The 18,475-nt window shown below is 43.8% G+C and overlaps 1 protein-coding gene across 7 annotated transcripts in view; it reads left to right on the forward strand.

Annotated features, from left to right (window-relative positions):
- Positions 1-18,475, forward strand: part of HIVEP3 (HIVEP zinc finger 3) — a 276,534-nt gene that overhangs the window by 175,565 nt on the left and 82,494 nt on the right. The window lies entirely within an intron of this gene.

An 18,475-nucleotide genomic window follows, 5' to 3' on the forward strand; every position in this document is an offset into this window, starting at 1 on the left:
GTAGATGGTCTATGTCCTTTGCTTGGATTTTTGCCCTCTGGCTCAAACACTGCGTTTCTGTATCAGTGAACTATCACATAGGTTCATTTTGGTGGAGATATTGAAGGGTGTAGTATTCCAGGATTTATGAATTTCCATGGGGTCTGATAAATGAAGCTTTATAGACCAAGCTTATATTTATAATGCAAAGGGGCAGAGCCAGATGCTGCCCGCGGAGACCAAAGATATAGTGGCCAGGCCCTGTTTATGTCCCTGTAACTGTCAGTGTTTAACAAATAAGAAACGAAAACAAAAATGGTGAACAGACCCCAAAGGTCTAGTTGCAAATGAACTCAGACGAGAATTAGTTTCTTGCTTCTCTCTCAGGAGGAGTATAAAGCTGGGTTTTGTTGTCAGCTGCACCTAAATCTATATGTGTTTGTCAGAATAGCTCTTGATTTCAAACCTCGTCTCCTCTGTGACATCTGTTTCTGGAAATTTAAGCTTAAACAGGAAAAATAATTTCTACTTGCTTTTCACCTCAGACTTCACAGATGTGATAGTGAATTAGGATTTCCAGCACCTGTGTCATAGGGCCAGAAATACTATTCCCATGTTGCAAATAGGGAAACTGAGGCACAGGAGGCCAGTATTGTGTTAGGCTCATAGAGTGAGCCTGGATGAGAAACTCTGATTTCTAGTCCCCTCCTCTGTGACCTGTATGTCTTTCCTAAAGTTACAAGAATTTGAGAAGAAATGAAGTTCTGTGAACAAAGACTTGCAATTTGATATTGTCAAGGACTCTAACTACATAAAACTGATTTACTCTGGGGGAAAAAGCCTTAAATATCACTGTAGAGAGTACATAATGTGAATGATTTTGTATTTATTCATTGCATTTCACTGAGTGGATGAAACCTCTCCTGACCATAATGGAATTATATTTGGATGTGCTATCTAGTATGGTGGTGTTAAAAGCAGGTGCACAAAGGGAATTCTTTTTGGAGAGCGAGGAAAAAGGCTTATGGTATCAGTAAATTATTCTTACTGCTACAGTAATCCTAATCAGATTAATTAGGATTAATTTATCTGCCTGGCTTTTATTTATGTGAAGTAAAAACAACATGTCTAAAGAATTTTGTTTAAAACCTTTATGAATTTTAGTAATATTTTTTACGTGTTTCACATGGTGCAATGTATAATGAATAAATAAATCTCTGGCTGGTTGGGCTTTTGGGGAGAATTATATTACAACCAGCATTTAGAACCATCCATTAGTTCTCCGTCTCCTCTTATATCTTTTGTTGTCAGTAAATCCCTCTCCTGTCACCTTTCCCATATTGCCCATCTGTAGGTGGCCCAGCTACCCCCTGTGCTAATGTCTTCAAGTTTCTTCTCTTCTTGCAGCTTCTTTTTTGAGAATTGTACCAAATCTCCCCTCTGGCAGCAGCCTAGTTCTGCTCCTGATCGTCTGGTATAACCAAAACCCCACGTCTGTGGAGCATCCTTGCCCTGTCCTACACGTGGCTTTTTCCCTCTGGAACAATCCTTCCATAATTTTCCACTTGTGTGTCTCACCAAAAGCCATATCTTTTCTCACTCGCGTATGCCGCTGACTATTCCCATCACTTTTTTTACTGCTTCTTTCTCTTACTGTTTTCCATTTCTGAAAAGCTGTTCAGATTTCCACAAAACAAAACTGTATGGCATTGCACATGTGATTGCCCATATGTATCCATGTATAGAGAAGGTTGCAGAACAGTATCTGTCAAATAAGGTAATATTCCATCAGATTCATCCCTCTATTCTCATTTCATATTTATTCCTTGGAAAGCTTCAATCAAAATATTAAGATGGCTTTGAGTTTTACAAGTCTGAAAGACCAGAAGATTTTCCCTGTAAAAATAGCTGTGTGGATGCTATGACCATTACTTTATGTCTTCATCAGTTAAATGGGAAGGTTTGATGTTGTGGAGCCACAACCAGAGGCCATGTGCACTGGCAGAGGCTTCTCTGCAGAGTCTCTTCCTCATCACTTTCAAACCTCATGTGACTACTGTTTTCCCTTTTGGTTTAATTCAGCTTTCAGCTTTTCTTTTCTTACTTGGTTTCACAGTGCCATGAACCTCTGGTGTTTTTGAGGTGTATCCATCACGTTTGATCTTGCTAGGATTCAACAGTGTCTTCACTGATGAATTTTCCCATGTCGTTTCACGAAAGGGCAAGGAGCACAAGGAGGTGCAGAGCGGACACAGCACGGCCTGTGGAGAAGTATCTGCTCTTGGCAGAGATTTTATTATCCGCAAGGGTTTTTAGTGAAACACCTGAGGATGTGATGTCCTCTCAAGTCCTTGTGTCAGGAGTCAGCTGGAGCCTATTTTGGGGAAAGGGCACCCCACGGTGTTGGTGCTGGGGATGCATGTGTGCAGGGATGCATGCTGCTGCCAAGGGCTGTTTTCCTTTCCATTACTTTACTGGTGCAGAAGGGTGTACTGGAGGTGCCACATCAGGATACGTCCTCAAGTCTTTGCATCAAGGCCTGGTTTCACAGCGGTAATGACATTTCAAATCAAGAGTCCACATTGCATCAGAGTCCGTTTCAGACCCGTGACTGACTGTCAGAAACCAAAACCCTTCCACAAAGTTAAATGCAGTTTTTTCTTCTCAGTTTTTAGTGGGAAATATGCTGTTATTTCCAAAATCTTCTTTGCCTCATCTCTTTACATTCCTCTCTTCAAGCCCTGGCATCTTATTATGTTGGCAGTGAGGCATTAAGACCAATTTTGGACTTCCTCCTCTCCTTTTTTTTAGTGTTTTCTCTCACCGTGGTGCCGTGCAGAAGTTCTGGTGCAGGGTGTGAAGTGCCTTTCCACACAGGAGTGTGTATCACTGCTCTTATGTCATCCTTTACCAAAATAGAGAGGCGATGTTTTTCAACAAGGTAACACACACTCTATTTTAAGCTGCTTCTAAATATAAATTCCCGCACAAGCTGGTGTTGTGGCAGCAATGTTTTATATTTTAATTGGGGCTGTTTTCTTAGGATGATTCATAGAAAGAAGATGAGCTTTACTAGTTTTACCCTGGGGTGAAACAACGTAGGTGAGTTGCTGATTGTACATGAAGGTCTACGCGGTTGCGAGGACTTTTCCGATTAGCTCTGTAGTTGCTGGCTTTTCCCCTAAGGCTGAAGTGTCATGTTAAACACTGGACAAACTCTTTCTCCTGGAGGTGTCTGGTAGCTAATACAACACATTCTGTATGTGGACAGTGTCCCACAGTGCTTTGGAGAGTTGGTGGCATTGTCACATCAAATGAGAAATAATGACTAAGGGAAGTAATGAGGAAAGAGATGGTTGCTCTGGGAAATAAGGTGGAGATTTAAAATTTTTTGCGTGTGCTCAGAGCTACAAGGAAGAAGTACAAGAGCCAGAGATATTGGGTGAAATGGAGGAAGGCATTGCAGAAGTATCTAGAGAGCAGAAGATGACTCTGCCTTCCCACAGTGTCACCAAATATCTCTACATCTTGGGGGGAACAGCTTCCTTGCTGTAGCTCACAGCATGTGGGACAGGTTTGTTCTTTTTAACATTAAGAAGAACAAGTCTTCTTTGCTGAGCTACTTCATGGTCACCCTTGCCCAGCCAACCATGTGAGCAGGTCACAAAGAAAACCTTTGGCCTCTTGTCCAGCGCCAAGATGTGTCATCTCCTGGGGTTAGTGCACACTTAGAGATGATTTAGGAATGAATGTGAAATAAAGAGAAAGAACGGAAAGAATTCAAGGGAGCAGAAATGGCTCAAGTCCCCCGAATAGACTATTCAAATTACTATCAATAACAGTGGTTCTTGTATGTCCGTGAGAGTGGCAGGATCTCAAGGTTGTTGTCTTGAAGTGTCTTTGAAAGGCCAAATACCTCAAGAACAGTGATCTCCAGCCTACCAGCTTTGGGACAGCAATACTGAACAAATAATCACCATGCTGAAGGTATGCCATCGTTTGCTCTTCCTGTTGATTTGGAGCAGAGCAGCAGTAGGCTTGGCTGTGTCTGCTTGTGGTCTGTGTCAGCAGGTCTCATAGGCAGTAGGTGACCCAATGGCCATGGATTTGCCACCGTGGGCCTAAAAGAGAAAGCGCTGCTTCCTGTAGGGTGTTCATATGAATGATCTAGGATCGTGGAAGACGTAAGGTCACCTTTACTCCACCCAGAAAACTTGCTCTTGTGCTGCCAGCAATGTGTCTAGCACTAACAAACTCCCTGCTAGAAGCCAGGTTGTACTTGGCTCCTTCCTCTTGCAAGAACCAGCCAGTGTGTCCTGTCCTCTTGCTGGTGCACCTCGGCAAAGGGAAGCACAAGTTGAAGAAGACCTGTTTGCATCTGAGATGCCCAGTCGTGTTTCAGGGTGACATTGTACCAAACTCGATGCACGCAAGAGAAGAGCGTGTCCCACAGAAGTTGCAAATGTAACTGTTCTTCTCCTCCAGACCTGTGCTGTGGTGCAAATGTATTACAAAACATTAATACTTCATGGAGAGACATAGAGGAGAGTTATTACTTAAAGCAATGACTGTACTGGTATCCTTGTGTACCACAGATGGCCAAAAAGCCCTGGCCATGTAGAGGTGTGCACATCTCACTGCTAAACAACAGGAAAGCAGATCACAGAAATGAAAGGTTGTATGATGATATACCTAAACCCACAGTCTGATCCTGTTCTCTTTGAGGTCAAAGCCCTCTCGGTATCAGAGGATTGGGTGCTAGTCTGTAATCTTCCACCTCCTCTCCTTCTCGTATAACTATGCCTTTCAGAGCTTGACAGCACCCTCAAGACCTCTTGCTTCCTAGAGCTTTCTATGGTGGCATTAACCTGCAGCGTGTTGCAGTGAAGTAGACAGTGATCCTCTTTCCCTCCTGGAAGAAGTGATGAGGCTTCACCACACAATTCAAGGGAAAGATTGCTGCATGGGAAATGGGAGAAAAATATCATTGCTTGCTTACAGCATGGTTCTTTAGAATGGAAAAAGAGAAGCTTATCATGATAAAAGGAGGCAAAACAGGACGTCTGGGCTCAGCTCTAATACTGGCTTGTCATTCAACACTTTTCCAGGATCCTGTGTTTCAGCTGTAACACAGGAATGATGCATTTCTATTTTTGTGGGGCTGTCTGGGATTCGCTCATGTTGGACTTGGGATCCTGGGTTAAAACATGCTGCTGGATAAATTTGTTGTTTCGAACTGGCAGTAGGGATAGGAGCAGAGGGTCAAATTAGGCCTAATTCTGATCTTATTTACTGTGCATTTCAGTAACAGCTGCCTCAAAGAGAGCAGTCACCCAGTCCAAAAGCAGTTAAAGAAAATCAGAATTGTTATCAAGGCAAAAGCATGCAAGGCAGGACCTTTGCTGAGGCTGAGCAGAGGTGTATTGTTTTTACTTGCAAGGATACAGGCTTTTTAACCTGGTGTTTCCTTCAGTTGTCTTCATTAAGAAAATGACAATCGGAGTGAAAATGAAATACCCCAGGGAAATAAAAACGCTTCAACTCTTGATTAGATTTGCCCAGCACTACAGTGCAGCCCTTTCAGATAAGTTTGTTCCTTGTGTTGCCTCACGGTGGAGGGAACGAGATCATCTGCAGAGCATCAAAGCCGGTGAGCGGGTGAGATAATGAAACCAGTGAAGAAGTGGGAAGAACCCCCGTCTCACCTGTCTGCACTGAAATTTTTCATAGCTCACCAGGATGTGGGGGGACATCAATGGCAACGTTTGTGCCCCCGGTGCTGCTTGGGCAGGGGTTGAAGTGGTGCAGGGCCTGGGGGAAGTCCCGCTGCCGCCGCCAAAGTGTTAATCCCGACATAATCGTCTCATTCTCTTTCGGAGAGGAGTTTCTCCGTGGCAGCCTGCAGGGCCGTCGGGTAAGACGCGTGATTGTGTGTTCTGGCAACCACTTTGCAATGTGAAATAAACACCCTTTCGTATAATAGCATTCATTGAGCATTGTGCCTGGGAACTCATCATGACACATGTCAGCCCGGGGCTGGGGAAGCTTCCTCCTTTTGCAGCTCAGCAAAATATTTATGCAGTGTCTTCTAGTAAACCAGTTCCTCCATGCTGCTGGGGGAAGCGGCTCCAGAGCTGGTCTTAATGGCTGACCTTGCTTTAAGTCCCTCCTAAAATAGCGAGTGCAGCTTGGCTTGTTCAATCTGCCAGCCAGATGGAACAGCTACCAAATTTGCTTCCCTGTTAGGTTTACTTTTTAAATTGCTATAATAGCCCTGCAGATTTATTGTTGCTTTAAGTAACTGGAACATAGCTTTAAAAACAACAGCCCGCATACCCAGTCCTCAAGCCGTGCACTGGGGAGCTAACAGGGAAACTGCAGGGGCTGATGGTTGCCTTGTGTTGAACTTTGAGTCTTGGGTACTATGCACTCTGTGATTATTAAGCCCTGCAGTTGCTAAGAAAAAAATAATCTTTTTTTTTTCTTGTTTGCAGTATTTAAGAATAACATTTTAAAAATCTTGGTGCTACAGAAAAAAAATACAAATTTTGCCATTGGCGGATAGCCAGATGGGGGTACTGGAATGTCAACTAGTTTGCAAAGAATAGAAATACCTCTTTTTTTTTTTTTTTTTTTTGCACTTTGACCTTCAGCACCATAGGGTCTCTATGACCAGAGAAAATTATGATGGTTTCTGGCTCCTGACCATTGCTGCTCATCAAAAGTCGTTCCACAGTGTCACAGTCAGCCTCTGCAGACCGCAAAACCAGTTGCAGCTAGAAAGTTTGTGTAAGATGTATAGAAGGCTGATTGAAAAAGAAGCACGTTTCCAAGAATTCTCTATGTTTTGGTTTGTGTAAGGTCTAAAATTTAAAGTATGTTTCTCTTACCCCAAATAGGTCTCAAGTAGTAATTGTAGGTGGGGAATTACAACATATATGGCTGGTTTTAGGAAGGGCCCACAAAGATCTGTTCTTGGCTTGTGATAGTCAGGGTATTTCTCCTCGAAGAGCAAAAACAACAACAAAAAGTCTGGTATTTAATTTTGTAGATGCAGGGTTTGGGCAATGAAGCTAGACAAAGTAAGCCTAGAAAAAAGGAACAGAATCTTAGCAGAGAAGAAATCAATCACTGGAACATCTTAACTGAGAACTGCTTCTTCTACCACCATTTGTAGTCTTTAAATCAAGACTGTTTTCTATGTTCATAAGAGATATTGAGGCTCAAGGACAAGGAATGAGCTTGATGCAGAAATGTCTGACAGGTTCTGCAGCCTCTGTTTAGCAGGTCAGGCTTTATCATTTATCATGCTGTCTTCTGGTCTTAACATTTGAGGATCTCTGAAGCCCATGTGAGATTGTGGCATCACATTTTGAAAATTAACCTTTTAATCTTCCTGGAAATGCTTATTCCAAAAAATCAAGGGCCTTGACTACAGTATAATTGTTTTCCTGAAATTCTCTATGTGTAGCGCCCCATAAATGTGAGCATGAATGTTGTTTGCTCTTCAGTCTAGGGCTAAGAATAGGAATTCTCAAAACAAATGCTGGACTAACTGCACACCAGTTCATTGCTTTAGGACTTGGCATCACAGAATAGACTATGGAGCCCCCGCAGGTCATAGTATTTGGTTTGTGAGCTGTGCAGAAGCTCACGGTGAAAACAAACAAGCTCTTGTGCAATTATCATGCAGTTCATGTATTTTTAATTTAACACTTTTTCATCCAGGCTTGAACTTCCCTCTTTTTTGGATGATCTTTTTTTTTTATTTCTGGGATCCTTCTCTTAAACTCCAGGTTTGGCTGTAAGGATGCCACTTACTTTTGCTGTGGGAAGGGACAGTATCTTCCAAACTGACTTTTAGGAGAAAAAAAAAGGACCAAAAAAAAAAAAGAAAGGCAGGGAGGGGGAAAGCATGTTTCTCTCTTTTTGGGTGTGTGGTCAGATTTCTACTTGTCTGCCCAAGCGTCCTCTCTCTGCAACCAGAGCAGGGCCATATTTATGGCTCTCCTCCCCCACAGTCCTGTTGTTCATGAATGAATGCAAAAGACTCAAAGAGGAAAATTTTGCAAAGCAGAAACCCCAAGGTCGTAATTTCATGTTCCTCAGAAAAGGGCTCCTACCCAGATGGCCAATTAATTGCTTGGGTTCCTTCAGCTTTGGACCCTGTTGGTTTTGGGTGGGCAGGTCTGATAGGCTTTATGAAGCTCGAAGGATGATTCAGCATCTTTGACCAAAGCTCAGATCAGGTGGTTGCATCTCCACCACTCTTGCAGCACCACCTTCTGGTCTGCAGCCCGGCATGATGGAGGAGCCATGGGTGATGCAGCAAGCGTGTTGGGAGGCGTGCACAGAAGTGCTCTTCGCTAGCTGCAGCCTGGAAGTGGAGGAGTGAAACTCCTGGGCGGCTTGCGGGCAGCTGCCGAGGTGGTGGAGGAGTTGGGGGGAAACCTAAGCAACCTTCATGACGTGTTTTTCTGCAGGGCTTCCGAGCCCTCCGAGTGCTGGGCTGTGACTGGGGTGCTGTATGTTGCACACTGGTAAGCCAGCATGCACAGGAGGTGTGGGACCACATCCTGCCCCCCGCTGCGGGGCACACCCCATGCACCCAGAGCCCGTGATCGCAACCGAAAGGAAACGTGCAGAGAGAATTACTTATCTTGCAGACTGACTTGCTGAGCAAGGGGTGAGCGGGAGAGAAAGCAGACAGTCTAGTAGCTTCCTGCCCTTTTATACCATGCCACGGGGGACACGTCTACTGCTGCACCTCATTTTCCCACCCTGGCGGTGCGAGAGCTGCTCATTTCTTGCAGGAGTTGTAGCATTATTGATCTGCAACAGGGCTGGTGTGGCTGAAAGCTCGTCTGGGTGTTTCCGACTGTATCAGCTGGTCTATTTAAAGACAAGAACTCTTCCTCCAGAGCTAGCCTTGCCGTTGGTTACATTAACAAGAGATCTCCGAGTTCCCCTCCTTAACAAGATGTGACTGGAGCCGTCTGTTCAGGGGCATGCAGAAACCTCATCCAACACCTTTTTTGAACCTGTCCCCCACTGTTTTATGCTTGTACTGACATAACTGTCCTGTTCGGCTGCCGAGCAGACAAAAGACAGTCTCTGCTATCTGCTGCCTAAAGCCAGTGAGTAGTGTCTGCAGAGACAGCAGCCATAAAACAGACCTACACCAGTAAATGAAGGTCTGCTTCATTCCTGTCAAGGCCTGTAGCTATTCTCTTTTTTTGCCTGCTAATGCTCAGGCATAAAGCAGGAATGCTGGCCCCTTAATAGATTTTTTTTTTTTAATATATTTTTTTAACCTTTCCTAAAGAGACTGGAGGCAATTTCAGACTTGCCTCGTCTACAAACATTGTTTTGCATGTTGAGGGGAAGGTAGAGACAGAAGTCTTGTTACAACACTTGGTACATCTGTACAGGGTAGTTTTAACAGGCAGTTGTCTGTCCGTGGACCCAACAAAAATAGCTTGCAGTGAATAATAGACGTGGTCTTTATATTAAGGTGGAGGTAGTTGTGGCTTGTTTTCAGTAGCCCTTTAAATAAAGACTTGCTGGTTAGAGGTTTAGTGCTGTGCTTTGTAGATGGTATTTTGCAAAAAGTTGTTGCTACTCTGGGATACGCCAGGAGAGCCTATTGTGAATCCAGATGCGAGGATTACTAGATCTAACCAAAGCATCTGGACAAAAATTGGGTTGTCAGTACTCTCATAAACTTCTCTTGTTATTTCTCATGCTGCTATGGCATAGTCAGGAGGAGAGATGAACCGCCGGCTGAAGACCCGTTTTGCCAACAGATGTCGACTTGATGGTTTTAAGTGTTGTTATTTTTAAAGTAGCCACTTAATCTAAAGTTCAGATGTGTAGCTAGTGTGGTCTTTGACCAAAGAATTTCTTGCTTGCATTAAAATAATGAGGGTTTTTTGTGATCTCTTAGCTGTTTAATCAGTTAGAGATTTCATCTTAGGTGAGGTTTTTTGAAGCATTCTTCCTCCTGAGGCTTTGCAAAGCAGGAGGCTTTTTGGATCAGCAGCCGAGGCACATGAGTAGTTTCTGGATCTAGGTTCTCTGCAGGTTTAAGATCTGTTATTTTAATTTCTTAGAAAAAGGTAACCTGCTTTTAAAGAAAACAATCAGGTTGGAAGTGTTAATGAAAATCTTTGTCCATTTTTTCTTGACAAAGACATTTAAATTCTTTTAAAAATATCACCAAATAAACGTTTTAAAGCCTAACTAGTTTCTCTTGAGCTCTGTGCTAAGCAGAAGGAATATGATCTCAGATTTCTTGGATGACTATGCACAGAGATATATCCACCTGCTTTGCTGGGGCTGTGGGACCAGGCTTTGAAAAATATTTATTTACCTTGAAATCTTTAATATTTGACCTTCATATCATTTCCTTAATGCCATTCCAACTCAAAGCCCTGATGAACTCAGTTGTGAAGTGCTCAAAGATATTTTAAAGGTGTCTCTGGTCACCAGCGTGAGCTCATTTCTAATTAAACAGAAACTCACGCTTTATTTCATTAGAAGCATAATAATAAATGTACACATAATTGGTTGATTCTTAATTCATTAGCTATTAGAAGCAAATTCCATAAGTCTATTAGGATTAGAAAGTGGAGTTTGTGTCACTGGTCTCATTCTCCTGATGTACATTAAGATGTCATTTTGCTTACAGCTTTGATAAGTTAGGATAAATTATCCAGTCTGTGAATATGCTAGCAGCATATACAGTTTCTGCTGAAATATTGCCAGAAGGTTAGACCATACATAAGATCCCTTTCCCTTTGATTTGCGGTAAGTTCTGTAACTTCCCATCTGCTTTTGACAAAAATGGAGACTCTCAGTGTCACATCTCAATTCACCAGCTCCATCTGCAGGTACCTTCACTGGACAGATTTCAGTGGCCAATGAAATACTAATAGAAGTCACAAAACTTGAGTTGCTTCTCATGGATACCAGGTTGTCTAAGTAACTGCCTTACAAAAGTAAACAGGTGGATGTAGCAAAGAGAAATCTCACACATTAGCTCTTCCTTTGACGTATTCAGGTGGCCCCAAATGAAGAGGACCAAGGCCATTCCCATGCTGTGAAGTTTGGATGGTTTTGCACAGTTGATTGGGAGTGGGATGAAGCTGGAAGTCTCATAGAGCAGATTCTTCTGGGGTGGCTCCTCCTGCTTGTCCTTCACTCCAAGTCCATGCATGACCTACAGCTGTCGGACTAGGTGGTGTGGTGGACTTGTATGGCTTTGTACGCCAGGTCTGCATCCTGAGGTTTGTTCCTGTTTGGAGCTCTCAAACCTTAACAGAGGTAAAGGGAAGGAAAATGTAAGGAAGTAGCATTGTCTGAAGCAGCCTGGAGACTCAGAGCAAGAAAAGGACAAGGTAGCACCTGGCTTCTTGGTTTTTAAATTGGCTTTTACAACTAGGAATGCCTGCTATATCTCAGGCACAGGCAGAAGTCTCCAGGTCTTCATTTTGGTAAAGAATTGTTCTTTGTCTTGCCCCATTGCTATACGCTCAGTAAATCTGTCCCACCAAAGTGGAGAGCAGCTTCCCCATCCAAAACCACCTTAGCTCTCCAATAGAGCCACAACAGTCCATTGGAAGCAGCAGATGCTAGAGCGAATATCTGGTCTAGCTGCATCCCTGTGTAAGAGTTGGGGATGGGGAATTTTTGATTGATACTTTAATCCAATCGGATCTAAAAGAGTGGAGACTCTCTGGTGTGGAGGAGATCCTGCCTAGAGTGGTGAAGACATGGAAAATCCTGCTCTGGGTTTTGTCTCGTTCCCCCAGTGAATGCTGGTGCTGTGGATTCCCGAGGAACAGGTTTATGAGGGGAAAAACTGAAATAGGTGGACACGCAGCCGATGGGGTTCCTACGTAAATATTTGCATTCATCTGCAAGAAGTATCTGTTAATAAGAGGCCAATCACCTGGAAATTAACCAAAACACATTCTGGTTCTCATTAAATGGCCCTTCGTTTCACTGGCATAAGGTGTATTTTTGTATGTGCATACAAGGGAGTTATGTAGAGCTTGTGATGACAAGGAAGCAAACACTGTCCAGACTTGATTCTTTTCTTCCTACAAAGCTAACATTCCCTCCAAACTCAGTCATGTTTTTTCTTTCTTTCCTGTTAAACAAATGTATATCTTGATTTAAAATTATTTCTGCTTTTTGTGACTTGGCTTGGCCTTTACTGGCAGTATGAGAACTCTAAAACGTGACATTTCCCTCTGAACCTCCATGCCATTGGGCTGAGGAACACCAGGGTCTTCCAATGGTGACGTGTCTTCACACCCTTCATAGCTGTTTGCAAAGAGCTGTGCAGCTTGTAATTTGGAATCACTAATGTACATATATGTGTGTGTGTGTGTGCACAGACATCTGCAATATATATATTATCCTTTCAAAGTGAGGTTTGAGGCACGTTGCTGGGGAGGAGAAATTGAATGAGCTGCACCATCTATTGCAGCTGGTTCTGAGTTCATTGGTAGATCTGCTTCCATCTGCCCAGCTGCCAATGCATGGTGTTTCAGCAGCTCCACAATGTCTGAGAAAATATTTATCTTGAGAAAAGTTGTGTTAATTAAGCTGACTCTTCTACCAATTCCCCCGCCACGTAACAAAAACACAGCAAAGTCTTTATCAAGGAAGTTTTCAAGATGAGGGTGGCATTGGGGACAAGCAGGCACTTGCTCAGTGTGTGTAATACGGGTTTCTTTTTTTTTTTTCACCATTTCTGTTATGTGACAAAATATAAATGAATTTCAATGTATGCTGCCAACGAGTGAAGACTGTTTCTGTAAATAGGAGGTTGCCAATCTGGTGATAGGATCAGAAGCTGGTTTTGGCTGTAGGGAATAAAAGGACCATTTTCTTCTCTTTCTGGCTTTCTTTTCATTGAGGATAGGAAAAACTCCATTGTCTTTGGTCCTGAATTGGTGGGGGAAGTTTGCTTGTTGAATTTTTTCCACTGAGATTCCAGGGTTTTTTTCACTGTCACTTAAACAGAAATCTTTCAGCATCTCCTCTTTGTGTTTGGTTAAATAACATACAGACAGGAATAATACAGCATTGTGTATTGATGCTGTGTCCAGAAAGTAACGCACTACTTTGGAAGAGCTCTTACTGCTTTTTTTTTTTCTTGTCAGGGGCTGCAGACAGATGCAGTAATTCCCCCATCTACATCCTGCTTTTGCATCATCCTATTTCAGAGAATTAATAATGTATTTGTATTTCTATAGTATCTTCTATCCTTACTGGATATTAGAGCACGTAGGAACTTGGTTAACTCAATGCATCACTTCTGATGCTGGAATACTGTGCATGGGGAGAGGGCAGCTGGGCAAGAGCATGCAGCAACCTTGCACAGTATTGCAGGGAAGCAAGGAAAGGAAACCCTCCTGTCCAACAGAGTGTGGGAATTTCAGGCTGTGGTTGCCCAGAAGGGCTTATAGGCTCTTTAATGATCGGTCCTCAGATTTCAATCGCAAACTTAAGCCAACCTCCTGGCCTGGGAGCACTGATGTAGCTGCTCCTCCTGGGTAGGGAAGCCGTCTGCTGAATCTCCGCCTGGATTTCCCTGCAGACCTCTAGCAAAATACCAGCGTCTTCCAGATCCTGATGTAGCCAGTGAGATCCGGTGAGGTCATGACCTGAAGTGATGCAAACTCTTCACAGCAGCAGGGATTACCTACCTGGTATGCCGTGATCCAGGGAAGCAAGGCAAAAAATACAAGCTTGCTTTTTGCTACATGGAGAAGAAAGCTGCTTTCTTCTGGCTCTGAGCCTCTGGGCGAACTGCAGTTATGCAGACCGGTAACTCACCCTGGGTAGCATGGAAGTAGCACGACTTCTGGGTGGCATGAGAAATGGGTCTGCTCTGACGGAGCTCCTACCAGAGTTACAAAACCGATAGCAAGAGCCTGCAATGCAAAACTCTGATCCTTTGGCTCTGTTTGGCTCTTGTGCTTATACCGGGTTTATAACTCAATCCTTTTGCTGGAGGCAGCAGCACACAACCTTTACTGAAGCCAGGCAGGCAGGGGAGGTTGCCCACTGCTGTTTGCTTCCCATCACCAGGGATGTCATGCGGGTGTGCAGTGTGGCTGTGCATTTGCTCTGTTTTATGGTAGCTTTTGTGGTTGGGTTTTTCTGAGGGGAGGGGTCTAGAATTAAGGACAGATAGGTTCATTCTGACATGCCTTGATATTGCAGTTTATTGGGCAAAAGTGACTTCTTTCTGCTCCCTTCGTGTATGATCAGTGCTTTCTTCTTGTCTCCTCTCTTCTGTGCTTGCAGCTCCCTGGGACGATGGCTTAGCGAGGCAGAGCTGCGGGGTTGATTCAGCAGCGAGCTCCTCAGCTTTGGTCCTGTGTCAGCACCGTGTTTTCTAAAGCCAGAGCAATGGCAAGCTTCACGGCAGGGGTACTTTATCAGCCTTGATCCCTCTCTTCTTTCCTTGAGAAGAGAGAAAAAAATCAGCAAGCTGAGAGGGCAAAGCTTTTCATGTTTTCTGTGGAAACTTTCTGCTGAGCGTGTGTTAGTTTTGCTGAAGCTGTGGGAGAATGCTGTGGTGAGCAGGCCAGTCAGTCGTCTCTGCGAGGAGCTCTGGAGGTTGTGGCCTGCATGCTTTTGGCTTATTTCAGTATTGTACATGTCGAATGTGATACTCCAGATTTTCCTGGCTGCCTTTCAAATGCTTCTCACCTTTACCAGTGACTGGCATTTAAACTCTGGAAGGATGCAGCCCTTGGCGCGTTCCAAGCGTTTGCTAAAGCCCTGTAAATTTACTTTGTTTTCTCAGAGAGGGAAATGACAAAACCCCATAGATATTTAGTGATTTATTTTTTTTAAAGTATAAACCAGAAAACATTAAAAGAAAAAAAAAAAGTAAGTACATATGGGCTAGCCAAAACAAAGTATGAACACCAGAGTTGGGCTGCCAGTAATATATTACAGAAATGAACCTGCCACCCATTGGTGAATTATGGCAGAGGTCCCTCTCCGTCCCATCCAGACAGGATGCGAGATGCTACATCTGCCAATGGCAGAGCCTTGGCTCGGGCAGTAGCTGCTCCCGCTTCCAGCTTGGCTGGTTTCTGGTTTGTTTCCCGTGTGTCAGCCAGTAGCGGCTGTCAGAACATCTTCCTCTGCTAACAGCAATGGATTACAGAAACCAACGGCAAGATGCCCTTCTGTCTGCAGGGCCTTGGAAGTGCGTGTGCAGTGAGGGTGAGGGTGGGTGGAGGTGGCTGGATCACGAGGCAGACCATCGTGTTGTCTTCAGGTGTTAGGTCAGGGTTTCTGTTTGCCACCTCTGAGCTGCTCCCCGTGCAGGCTGGGGGCTGGGGGACAGTGCATTTACAAGGCACTTTGCAGCCCAGTTCTACCATCTCAGGAACATGTTGCTTAAAGAAAATCTGTTTTTTCAGATCTGTTGTGTATCTGAAGGTTGGAAAACTGAAACTCCTGTGTAATCTTGCACAAATCAATTCATCAGGAAAAAAAATTGAGTCATTGGAGGAAAGGGCATCAGTTTGGGTGTATGTATATGCTGACATTGAAAGGATGGCAAACCAAAACTGGTAAAACCTCAGCAGTTGTTTCTGTTTTGACAATTAAAGCAATGAGTTGATTGAGCATTGTGTGTTGTTGCATAGTTTGATGTGTATGTAGATATACACAAAGGTGCAAATGCATTCAGGAGTGGATGCTTCATTGCCCCATTTTGCTATGCCTGTATAAAGAGAGGGAGCCTTATTGTGGGCTTGGACTGTAATTCTGCATGGGGATGAATGATAATGCAGCTCGCAGCCACCAGCGACCTCCACTCCCAGTGAGAGATGCTGTTTGTATAGAGACGTTTTCTGTAGCATTTCTTCTCCTCGCTTCTGTATTCAAAGCAAACTGGCAGCTTTTTGTGATGTCAGCTTGAAAGGTCACTTTGTCATTTTAGTAAGATGATACAATAATCTTGGAGTCTGTTTTAATTTTATTTTGCTTAAGTTGTATTGCATTTTGCTTAATTGCTTCTGCTTTATTGTTAATGAGACAAAAAGCAGTTTGTATAATAGCTTGCAGAGTAAAATTATCAAGGAGCAGAGATGGAATTTGCATGTTAAAAGTTTCTTTTTATTGTTTTCATTGTCTTCAAATTCCTCATTCGGTTTGTTCAGTCCTACAAACCTGTTGTGCCCTGCAGGCAACATCACTGACCCATCTGTGTCCTGCAAGTACATCTTTAGGGCAAACTCGTCTGGACCATGGCAGAAGGATGAGTTCTCCACGGGGCAGGATGGTACACAGCCCATACTAGCACTTGGTCAAGGCAGCGCCTCGCTGCCTGAACACTCCATCAGTGCTTTGTTTCTGGTCACTTCTGCAATTAGCCACAAGTAGCGCTCTCTTCTTCTATTAATGAAATACACCAAAATTCCTCATTTTCCCTGTTGTGGAATGGCTTTGACTCCTGCAGTAACCAACTGTCAGAAAACCAGAGGCTGAGTTAAACAATACAGCTAACAAGCCCATGACACTTGTTGGTTGGGGTTTTTTTTTCTTTGGTGAAACCTGAGAGGAATACTACTCTCAGGAAGCCCATGAAATGCAAGATAAACTGGAAAGGAAAATATATTAATTCAGCCAGTGAGCGTCATGCAAGAAGCTAGGACATGGAGGCTTGTGCCTGGCGTTACCCCTGCTGTGGAGAGCTGTGGAAGGCTAAACGAGTTATTACTAGCTCCAATCTGAAAAGAGCACAGTTACAACCTTTTCGCAGAGCTTTCTCTCTGTACTTACGAAGTAAAATGATATAAGAGTTATGTAGTCTGGCGTGGGGTCTAAATCATGGGTGGTAAAATCTGTGTGTATAAAACACTGAATACAAGAAATGGGAATTAATCTCATTATTACACACAGTCATGATTTCCTTGCTGCTGCTGTCTCTTTTCTGTCATTCAGTATTGTTTTGCATAGTGATTAACTGACCATCTAATTTACATAGCTGCAGACTTGCCTGCTGGGTAAACCTTTACTCCATTAATTGTTCTGCTGAAGTCAACGAGAGAAGAGGTTCCAAATTGGTCCCTTAAGGACAGCACAGTCCAGGTGTGTGAATAGGAGCCAGGACGTGGGACTTGCTGTGTATCATTGCAGGGTAAAAGGAAATATGAAAAGTTCTGGGACAAACCTGTTTCCATTCTGGTAGATGATTTGGGGTCCATTTTTCACATTGAGTGCTAAAATCACTGCTGTGTTACTGTGATATTAATTTTGGTTCTCAAATACAGATGATGCACTCTGCCTGCAGCGTGGCGGGGTTCTGGGTCTGGTGTGTATTTGCATAGGGCTTGACAAGATGTGTGCAGTGAGCCCAGACTCCTACGCATGCAAAACAGCAACTTCATGACCTGTGCTCTGTCTGACTTGCTGCAGGTCTGCAGACCACCCTGGCTGCAAGGGTGCAACGGATCTGGCTGGGACCCCCTCCTTGTCCCAGCGGCTGCTTACAGGTCTTTTCAAACTGGAGCCCCATGCTATGAGACAACATTGAGTATGATGTCTGAAAGTTGGCCTGTTATCTGTTTCTTAACATATTGGCAGACTGACCTCTATTGTGGTTCATCTCTCTTTGTTCAACTTCCCGTAGTGCGCTTCCTTCTGCTCCGTCCCAACCTTTGAGTTCACCAGACAGTGAGGGGAGTCAGTTCCTCAGGGCAGGAGAAGCAGGGTAGATACAAACCTCTACACTCCAACTTCAGAGCAACTGTGCCTACTCTTTTACCAGTAAATAAAAGGAACCAGGATCAATCTTCCGACCCTGAGGGCCTGTGACATGGAAGAAACTCACTCCATCTCAGTGTCTAGGCTTTGTGTGTACTCTCTGCAGAAGGGCGAGCTTCATCTTGAAGCAACATTCTGCTTCTCAAACAGCAAAATAATGCGAGACACTCCCTATATCTGCCTGGGTTTTGCATCATACCTCCACTATCCATTGGCTGGTTGGCTTTTGCACAAGGCAAATGGAGAAGTGAGCAGCCAGTGTGCAGCGACTCTTGTGCTCAGCAAGACTGTCCAGACATGGCTGTGTGCTATCCATGGAAGAAAATCAAGGCAGTCTCTGAGGCGAGGTTCATCGATAAGTCAGGGGAGGGTCAAGAGAAACCGTTTTCAGCTGATCTCTACAAAGACTGCTGGCCATGAGACCAGGGGCTGTGGTATTGACTAAAACCTCATTCCCCACTGATTCACCCTACAATTACGCGATTGAGCAGAAATCATAAACTCTATCTGAACTGTAGTTGTCCCTTTCTTTTTTTTCACTCCTGTGGTTTGAAACTATTTAGAAACGTTTTGGAAGGTTTCTCAATACATGAGTTTAACCATAAGTCTCAGCAGGGGGAACATACTATCGGGGAAAGGCAATTACTGCTTTAGCTGTATGCAAGACACATGAACTTGGAAAGAATCA

Source organism: Harpia harpyja, chromosome 16 (assembly GCF_026419915.1).
Source record: "Harpia harpyja isolate bHarHar1 chromosome 16, bHarHar1 primary haplotype, whole genome shotgun sequence".
Lineage (NCBI taxonomy): Eukaryota > Metazoa > Chordata > Aves > Accipitriformes > Accipitridae > Harpia > Harpia harpyja.